At 37.7% G+C, this 9,716-nt stretch overlaps 2 pseudogenes; both read left to right on the top strand.

Annotated features, from left to right (window-relative positions):
• The first annotated feature begins 5,605 nt into the window (after positions 1-5,605).
• Positions 5,606-5,934, top strand: LOC113920453 (annotated as a pseudogene).
• A 530-nt stretch (positions 5,935-6,464) lies between these two features.
• LOC113920462 lies at positions 6,465-9,091 on the top strand (annotated as a pseudogene).
• Positions 9,092-9,716: the final 625 nt, after the last annotated feature.

The following is a 9,716-nucleotide window of genomic DNA, read 5'->3' as shown; positions in this document are numbered from 1 at the left end:
TTTATGTATTCAGTTCAGAATGAATTAATGGCATCAGAAAGGATGACCTACAAGGCTTCCTTTTTCCTTCTTTTCATCAATTTAAAATTAATGCATTATTTTGTTGTTCACGTTCTAAGTTGTCCAAGAACATTCATACATGCAGACTTAATTTTGTCTATAAGTAGCTCTTGTTCAGTCCCTCATAGTCGAAGAAAATTAATACACTTTATTTTCTGAAATTTATTTTCATTTCCTATTCATTTATTTCATTGCCAAACATGTTTTAAAACTCTTTATGGTCCTGGTCTTGAATTCGAAGTGGAAATGTAGAAATACATATAAAATGGCCTTTCCTCCAAGGAGCTCACAAGCTGGTTGAAGAAACAAAATGGAAACAAGTTAATAGGATGTAATGATGCAGAGTCATGGACAAGGCTTGGTGGGGCCACAAAAGTGTGGCTGTTCCCCTGGGTTTGAATGGAGCCTGCTAGTACATTCTCTTTAAAACATGTGATTATCAATAGCCAAGACATTGAAATGACCCAGGTGTCCATTGATAGATGAATGGGTAAAGAAAATTTAGTGTACATCAACACACACATGCACACACACACAGTGGACTATTACTCAGCCATATAAAAGATGAGATCTTGCCATTTGTGACAATATGGATGGATCTAGAGGATATTATGCCAAGTGAAATATGTCAGCCCAAGAAGGACAAATACCATATGATTTCACTTATATGTGGAATCTAAAAAGCAAAACAAATACATAAATAAATAAAAACCAGAAGCAGACCCACAAATGCAAAGAAGAGACCGTGATTGCCAGAGGGGAAGAGGTAGAGGGATGGGCAAAATGGTGAAGGGGAGTTGGAGTTAACAGGCTTCCAGTTATGGAATAAATAAGTCACGGGGATAAAAAGTACAGTGTAGACAATATAATCAATTGTATTATAATAGCATTTTATGGTGACAGATGGTAGCTACAGTCATGGTGAGCATAGCATAACATATAAACTTTTTAAATCACTATGTGGTACACCTCAAACTAACATAATATTGTGTGTCACCTATACTTCAATAAAGAACAAACAAATATGTATGTGATCATGGAATGTACTTCTTAAAAACCTGATCATGGGAACTTTAATGCCCTTAAGACAAATTTGCTTATCTGGCATTCTGAGATCTGGCCATCTCATTCTACTCAACCCACTTTGCTCTCTATACTCCAGCCATATCAATCTTTATTCAATCCACTCATAATTCATTGCTTTTGCACTGTATATTTCCATTGCCTTAAAAAACTTTATATGTGCCTTACATCCTTCACTTAATATGTCTATCTTGATATCTATCTAAAATTTACAGTGGTGCCACTTTCTCAAGGAACCTATCTTCATAGTTGGGGGACTAAGAGCATCTTCACAGTCCTTAATCCATCTAAATAAGTCAGTTCATCTTCTTCTACAGCAGACACACTTTGCATTCAAACATACAGATTGACGGTAAAAGGATGAGAAAAATATATTGTGCAAACAGCATCTGTAACAAAGATGTAATGATTGTACATATACCAGGTAAAATAGGCTTTAAAACAAAACATGTTACTTGACATAAAAAAAGAACATTTTATAATGATAAAAGGGTCAATCCATTAGGAAGATATGATGATGATAACCATATATTCACCTAATAACATATTATCAAAATACATGAACAAAACTGACAGGAATGAAAGGACAAATAGATAATTCAACAGTAATTGAGGCTTCAGTACACCCTATCAGTAATTGATAGAACAACTACATAGATGATCAACAAGGACATAGAAGACTAGGGCAGCGTTATAAGCTAAAGAGTCCTCATAGACACCTAGAGAAAACTCTACCCTACACCAAAATATATTTTTTTCTTAAGTACACATGAGACATTCTCCAGTATAGACTATATTGTTAGACCATAAACTTCAATAAATTTGAAATGACAAAATATGAAATATCTTCTCTATACAAGGAAATTAGAAATTAATAGCAGGAAAATATTTGGGAAGTGCACAATCATACATATTAAACTACATACTTCTATATAATCAATGAGCCAAGGGTGAAATCAAAAGACAAATAAAAAATACTTTGAGATTAGAGAAAATGAATAGAGAGCATGCTAAAATGTATGAGATACAGCTAAATCACTGCTTATAGGGAAATGTATAGCTATAAATGCCTATATTAGGAAAGAAGGTATCAAATCAACAACTCTGAGAAAAGAACAAACTAAATCTAAAGTAAGCAGAAGGAAGAGAATAATAAAATTAGAGTGGAAATAATAAAAATGAAGAATACAAAAACAACAAAGAATATCAAAGAAACCAAAAACTGGTTCTTTGAGAAGAGCAACTAAATTGACAAACCTTTATTTAAACTAAGCAAAAAAGAACAAACATTCTAATAATTGGAATAAAAAATGAAAGAGAGGACACTACTACTAAATGTACAAAAATAAAAAGTATTATAAACGGAAACTATGAACAGTTGTATGCCAATAAATTAGATCCGTTAGGTGAAATGGACAAATTCCTAGAAGGACACAAATCACCATAACTGAATTAAGACAGTACACCTTTTAAATTTAAATTTATCACATTAAAATAAATCTGTAACAACTGAGGAAATTAAATTAGTAATCAAAAACTACCCACAAACTTGTGCAGCCACTCTGGAAAACAGTATGGAGGTTCTTCAAAAAGTTGAAAATAGAGCTACCCTACAACCCAGCAATTGCACTGCTGGGTATTCACCCCAAAGATACAAATGTAAGGATCCGAAGGGGTATGTGTACCCCAATGTTTGTAACAGCAATGTCCACAGTAGCCAAACTATGGAAAGAGCCAAAATGTCCATCAAAAGATGAATGGATAAAGAAGATGTATACACACACACACACACACACACACACACACACACACACACACACACACACAGTGGAATATTATGCAACCATCAAAAATGAAATCTTGCCATTTGCAACAATGTGGATGGAACTAGAGGGCATTATGCTAAGTGAAATAAGTCAATCAGAGAAAGACGTGTATCATATGATCTCACTGATATGAGGAATCCTTAATCTTGGGAAACAAACTGAAGGTTGCTGGAGTGGTGGGGGGTGGGAGGGATGGGGTGGCTGGGTGATAGACATTGGGGAGGGTATGTGCTATGGTGAGCGCTGTGAATTGTGTAAGACTGTTGAATCACAGACCTGTACCTCTGAAACAAATAATACATTATATGTTTAAAAAAAAATGGTAGGAAGGGAAAAATAAGGGGGCTGAAATCAGAGGGGGAGATGAGCCATGAGAGACTATGGACTCAGAGAAACAAACTGAGGGTTCTAGAGGGGAGGGGCATGGGGGAATGGGTTAGCCTGGTGATGGGTATTAAAGAGGGCACGTATTGAATGGAGCACTGGGTGTTATATGCAAACAATGAATCATGGAACACTACATCAAAAACTAATGATGTAATGTATGGTGATTAACATAACATCATAAAATTTAAAAAAATTAAAAAAAAAACTACCCACAAAGAAAAGCCTAGACCCAGATAGTTTCACCACAGAATTCTATTATCCCAAACATTTAAAGAAAGATGAATGCCAATTTTCACAAATGCTTCCAAAAATATAGAAAAGAAGTAAATACTTCCCAATTCATTTTATAAGGCCATTATTGCCCTGGTACTAAAACCAGAGAAAGACATCACAAAAAAAGAAAATTACAGACCCTTATTTCTTATGAGTATAGATACAAAATCTTCAGTAAAATACCAGCAAACCATTCTAGTAACAAATAAAAAGAATTAGAGTCTATGACCAAATGGGAGTTTATCCCAGGAATGAAAGGTTGGTTTAACATCCAAAAATCAATTACTACAATTTATCATGTCAGGAGAATCAAACCAACAAGCATGGTTATCTCAACAGATGCCAGAAAAGTACTTTATATAATCCAGTACATTATCACAATAAAATGATACTCAACAAACAAGAAATAGAAGGAACCTTTCTCAATCTGATAAAGGACGGCATCTAGAAAAATATAGTATCCTACTTCATATTAAAAGACTACATGCCCCCTCCACCCAAGATCAAGAATAAAACAAGAAGAACAATGTGCAAAAATCTATTGTATTTCTGTGCACTTGCAATGAACAATCTGAAAATGGAATTAAGAAAACAATTATACTAGCATCTAAAAGAATAAAATACTTGTGATTAAAAAAACAAAATAGTGCAAAACTTATACTCTAAATCTATAAAATACTGTTGAAAGAAATTAAGATCTAAATAAATGGGAAAAGATCCCATGTTCACGGGTTGGAAGATTTAATATTAAGATGTCATATTCCTCACAGTTGAGGAATTCAATATAATCTCTATCAGAATGTCAGCTGATTTTATAAATTAAAAAGCTATTTTTAAAATTCATATGGAATTTTAAGAGACCCCGTATAATCAAAAGAATCTTGAAAAAGAAGTAGAAAGTAGGGGACTCACACTTCCTGATTTCAAAACTTACTACAAAACAACAATAATCAAACAGTCTGCTAAGGATAAACATATAGATTGGTGGAGTTCAACTGAAAGTCCAGAAATAAAGTCGTACATCCATGATCAATTGATTTTTGACAAGGATGCCAAGACCATTCAATGGAGAAGCAAATAGTTATCTATACCAAGGGTGTCCAGACAATAGCATAGCCACATGTAAAAAAATAAAGTTAGACTCTTACCTCACATCAGAGACAAAACTTAACTCAAAATGTATCAAAGATCTAAATGTAAGAGCTAAAACGACTCAACTGTTAAATCATAGGGGATAAGCATTACTTACTTTGGGTTTAGGAAAGTGTTCTTAGACATGAACAAAATTAGAAGAAAACAAAGGAGAAATAAAAGGCTAAATGGACTTCACCAATATTAAACTCTTGCTTTTCATAAGACATCATCAAAAAAGTAAAAACGTAGAATGAGAGAAACTATGGATAAATCATGTATCTGTTAAGGAACTTGTATTCAAAATATATAAAGAACTCTTACAATTCAATAACCAAAAGACAAGTAACTATTAAAAGTGGGCAATATATCTGAATAGACCTTTCTTTAAGGAAGAGATGCAAATGGCCAACACACACATGAAAACATGTTTGACATCGTTAGTCATAAGAAGAGCAAATCACACCACAATGGGATGTTATTTTATACTAACTAGGATAGCTAGGATCAAAAAGTCAGATAATAACAAGTGTTGACAAGGATGTGGAAAATTTGGGACCTTCACATACTTCTGGAGGGAATGTAAAATGGTTCAGCTGTTTTAGATAACAGTCTGGCAGTTCCTTAAAAGCTTAAATATAGAGTTACCATAGGACCCAGTAATTCCACTCTTAGGTATATATCCAAGAGAAATCTGAACATATGGCCCTACAGAAACTTGTGCTTGAATGATTATAGTAGCATTGTTCATAATAGCCAAAAGGTGGAAGCAAAGCAAATGTCCATCGGGGGCAGGAGCAACGTGGAGGAGATGGCACAGATTGGGGGAGTGCAGCCATTAGCACATGAGGCTCCTCAACAAGCCCAAGAGTGAGGTGACCCAGAGGAGCTGCAGATGTGGGAGGAGAAAAAGTTTAACACATGTCCACTTTCTGTTCTCACGTAGTGAGAGGCAAAAACCACACCCAAGTGCTCATTAACTGCCACAACAGCCAGAAGCTCTCGGCCATGTGAAAGCCTTCGGCAGGCACTGCAACATGGTGTTGGAGACTGTGAAGGATATGTGGACCGAGGTCCCCAAGAATTCCAAGGCAAGGAGTCCAAGCCAGTCAGCAAAGACAGCTATATCTCCAAGATGTTCCTGAATGCGGACTCAGTCATTGCTGTCCTGTAGGACTGCTCATCGCTGTCAGAATTCCCTCCCTCCTCCTGCAAAGACCTGCCCTTTGTAATGGAAATAATAAAGATCTGTGGTTTTTTCTAAAAAAAAAATACTATTTAGTCATAAAGCAATAAAGTACTAATACATGCTACAATATGAGTGAACCTTGAAAATATTATGCTAAATGAGAAAAGCCAGACACAAATGACCACATATGATATGATTTCACTCATATATGTCCAGATCAGGTTAAATGTACAGAAATAGAAGGTAGATTTGTGGTAGCTTAGGCCTGGGGGTGTGTGTGTGACATGGGATTTGAGAGGGATGTGATACCTCAAAGGGCATGAGGTTTATTTTTGAGGTGATAAATATGTTTTAAAACTGATGTGATGATGGTTGTAAATATACTACAATCACTGAATTATACACTTAAATACAGGAACTGTATGGTGTGTGAATTATATCTCACTAAAGCTGTAAAAAAAAAAGTGACAAAGCCACTGTTGATCATCCTCAGACTTGTAGGTTCACTTCTTGCTATGACCTCAACAGGGGCCATTGTTTTTTCTCTAAAGCCTTATTCAGTCCATGGCTGGGCCTCAGAATGTGCTATTGAGGTTTGAAGTCTTTCTAGTTCAAGGAGCTGATTTCTGATGACCTGAGAGATACTGACCAAGCTTAGCTGTTTCATCCTTCAAATACATCTCATTGGCATGGTGGGATTTTTGTCTGTTTTATTTTTTATTAATTTTTTTCTTTTTTCTTTACCTTATTTTTCTCATTTTTCTTTTCTTTTTATTCTTTTTCCTATTTTTCTTTATTTCTTTCATATTCATTTTATCATTAGTATTTTTTTGGCATTTCTGGCATTGTGTTTTGAGTCCATTATAAAGATCAGTTTATCAGGTAGACTTGGAAATAATTTTCTTTTTGAATGGTTTAGACCAAACTTATCACCAACTTTCCCAATTTTAAGCCTACCTTGGGACACCTTGAGTGCAAGTCCAACAGTAAGTCCAACAACTGCAGGGCCTTTCAGCTATCTTTGCTGAGGAGGAGACCCATGTTGGCAACCACCAGTTCTTCATGACAATCTCCAAAGGTAACTTGGCCAAGCTGAAGTTGGCCTGGCACATCCTGACTGGGAAAGAGGGAGCCATGATAATCAGCTTCCAGAAAATACCCATGAAGTCAGAATCCTAAAGACTTTGAATCATCCCAACATAGTTAAAATATTTGAGGTGATCAAGACTGAGAAAATACTCTACATCATGGAGTATACTAGTGGAAGAGAGGTTTGATTACCTAGTGATTCATGGCATATGAAAGGAAAAAAGTCCTCGAGCAAATTATATTAGAAAGTGTCTGCTGTGTAGTGCTGCCACCAGAAGTGGACTATTTATAGAGACTTAAAGGCGAAACACCTGCTTTTGGGTGTTGACATGAATAGTAAGTGTGTAGACGGACTGCAGCAGTAAATTCACCTTTGGCAACAAGCTGGATACTCTCTGTAGCAGTTCCTCTTTTGCTGCTGCAGAACTGTTCCAAGGCAAATCTTATGATGGACTAGAATTGGAGGTGTGGAACCTGAGGGTTATCTGATCTACAGTGGTCATCTGATCCCTGCCTTCTGATGCACAGAATCTCAAGAAGCTGTGAGAGCAGGTACTGAGTGGAATATGCCATATTCCCTTCTACTTTTCCATAAAGAGTGAAAACCTGCTCAAGAAATTTTGTATTCTCAATCCCACCAAGACAGGCACTTTTGAGAAAATTATGAAAGATCTATGGACGAACGTAGGTCATAAAGTTGAACTAAAGCCTATCTGGAGCTATTGCCCGACTATAATGACCCCTAGATGGCGTTAATTGGTTATGTAGAGGAAGAAATCAAGGATTCACTGATGGACCAGAAATACGAGGTGATGATCACTTATCTGCTCCTTGTACACAAGATATATGAGCTGGAGGGCTTCATCATTCCCCAAAAGCCCAGTCTGTGGCATTCCTTTCTCATCCCACGTGCTACAGTACAGCCTCTCTGCCAGCCAAGCCAGGGCTTGATCAGGCCAGTCCTGCTCTTCCCATCTCTAATTCTGAGAATACTCAGAATTGAGTATTGTAATGTATTTTGTAATGTATATTGTACAATGTATATTGTAATGTAATTACAGCCTGAGGAGGACTCGGAATCAGAAGAGAAGGCCAGGAGCACACGTGCCACCTCCCTGCCTACCTGTTCTGAAGAGGGAGAAGATCACTCCTCAGAGATAACCTTTCCACCAACACAAATCAAAGCTTCAATTCCCCACTTTCGGATGGAATTGGCCAGGCCTCCATCCAGAATGTGAAGAGCCTATGCTCGGGTCTGGGGCCTCCATGGCTTCTGCTTCTGCTGCAGTTGGCTGGATTTGCTCCACCTGCTCTAGAAACCCATGACAGCCTTGGTACAGCTCAGCCAGGCCTCTGGGTGGTGCTCTGCAGACACTAAAGGTGAAGTGCCTCAGCACAGCCCTGTCAACATGTCCCTGTGGCTTCCCTCTCTGCCCACACATCAGCAACAGTGCTGGAGCCCCAAACAGGAAACGCCTTCCACACCAAGCAGTTCTGAAATGTGCATAACCACCAGAGTTTGTCCTGTGGGAAGACCCCAGTCTCTCCATAGGGCAAAAGTCAGGGCCAGCAGGGGACCACTGGTAGCTGCCTCTGCAAGTTCAATTTCAAGTTTATGGAGACATCTGTGTTTCAGGTTTACCAGAAGGAATCTGAATGAACCTGAAAGCAAAGACCTAGTGGAGATGCTCAAACTTCACATGGTGGGCCACGGGGGCAATGATAAAAGAATATCTAGAGGCCAAACGGTGCTCACTGTACATGGAGTATGAAGATCACAACCTCCGTGGAGTCTGTTGGGACATCTGTAAGGTCCTGGACACAAACAGCTGCAGTACCAGCTAAACGAAAAATATGTGCTACTCAGCATTCACAGCTCCCAGGGCCACAAGGACTACATGCAGGGGAAGATGGAGGCGTGCAAAAAGCCACAGTGATTTCTCAATGGGTTCCACTTACATGGATATCCGGCATTTCTGTGGCCTTCAAAAACATTGCCTCTAAAATAACCATGATTGTTAAAAGCCATGGAGCCACGAGGGAGACAAGATGAGAGGTAGGGTGGCGCTAGCTGCTAGGCCAGCCACTCTGCCCCAACCTAGAAGAAACTGCAGAGGTTAGATGGGTGTATTTCCCCTGGTAACCCCTCTGCTCTCTTGATTCTCCCTGTTTTGTTTGTTTTTGTTTTTCTGTTTTTCTGGGGACGGGGAGATGGTTCTGTTGAAAGAATCTCTCTTCTCTGTCCTTATGTCCTGCTTTTAGCTCCTAATGTCCGTTAGGATTTCTTTGAGCTGACTAGAATAAACCATTCTTTATAATAGACTACACGTTACATAATAAATGCATTTACATCATGCCCCCTGGTGCAAAAGGGAAGAAGCATATAGATGTAAAAGTCTCTGTGTCAGATAGTTTAAATGGTAATCACTTAAAATCAGGGGTAGCATGAGAAGACAGGAAAGCACTTAGTTGCTTCTGCAAAGAAAAATAAATTTCTTTTCTCTGGAATAAATATAAGCCAATAAAGCTCAGCCAAATGACCTCATGAGCATAAATGTTCTCCAGGCAAACACTATAAAGTGTTAAGATGAGCATATCTAACCTGTTGCAATAAAGCTGTTCAATAAAAGCCCTTGGATTTCACACCTCTAGGATAGATTAAATATTTTATCTTCAAA

The sequence above is a fragment of the Zalophus californianus genome, chromosome 15, assembly GCF_009762305.2.
Source record: "Zalophus californianus isolate mZalCal1 chromosome 15, mZalCal1.pri.v2, whole genome shotgun sequence".
Lineage (NCBI taxonomy): Eukaryota > Metazoa > Chordata > Mammalia > Carnivora > Otariidae > Zalophus > Zalophus californianus.
This window is presented reverse-complemented; position numbering and strand designations above follow the sequence as displayed.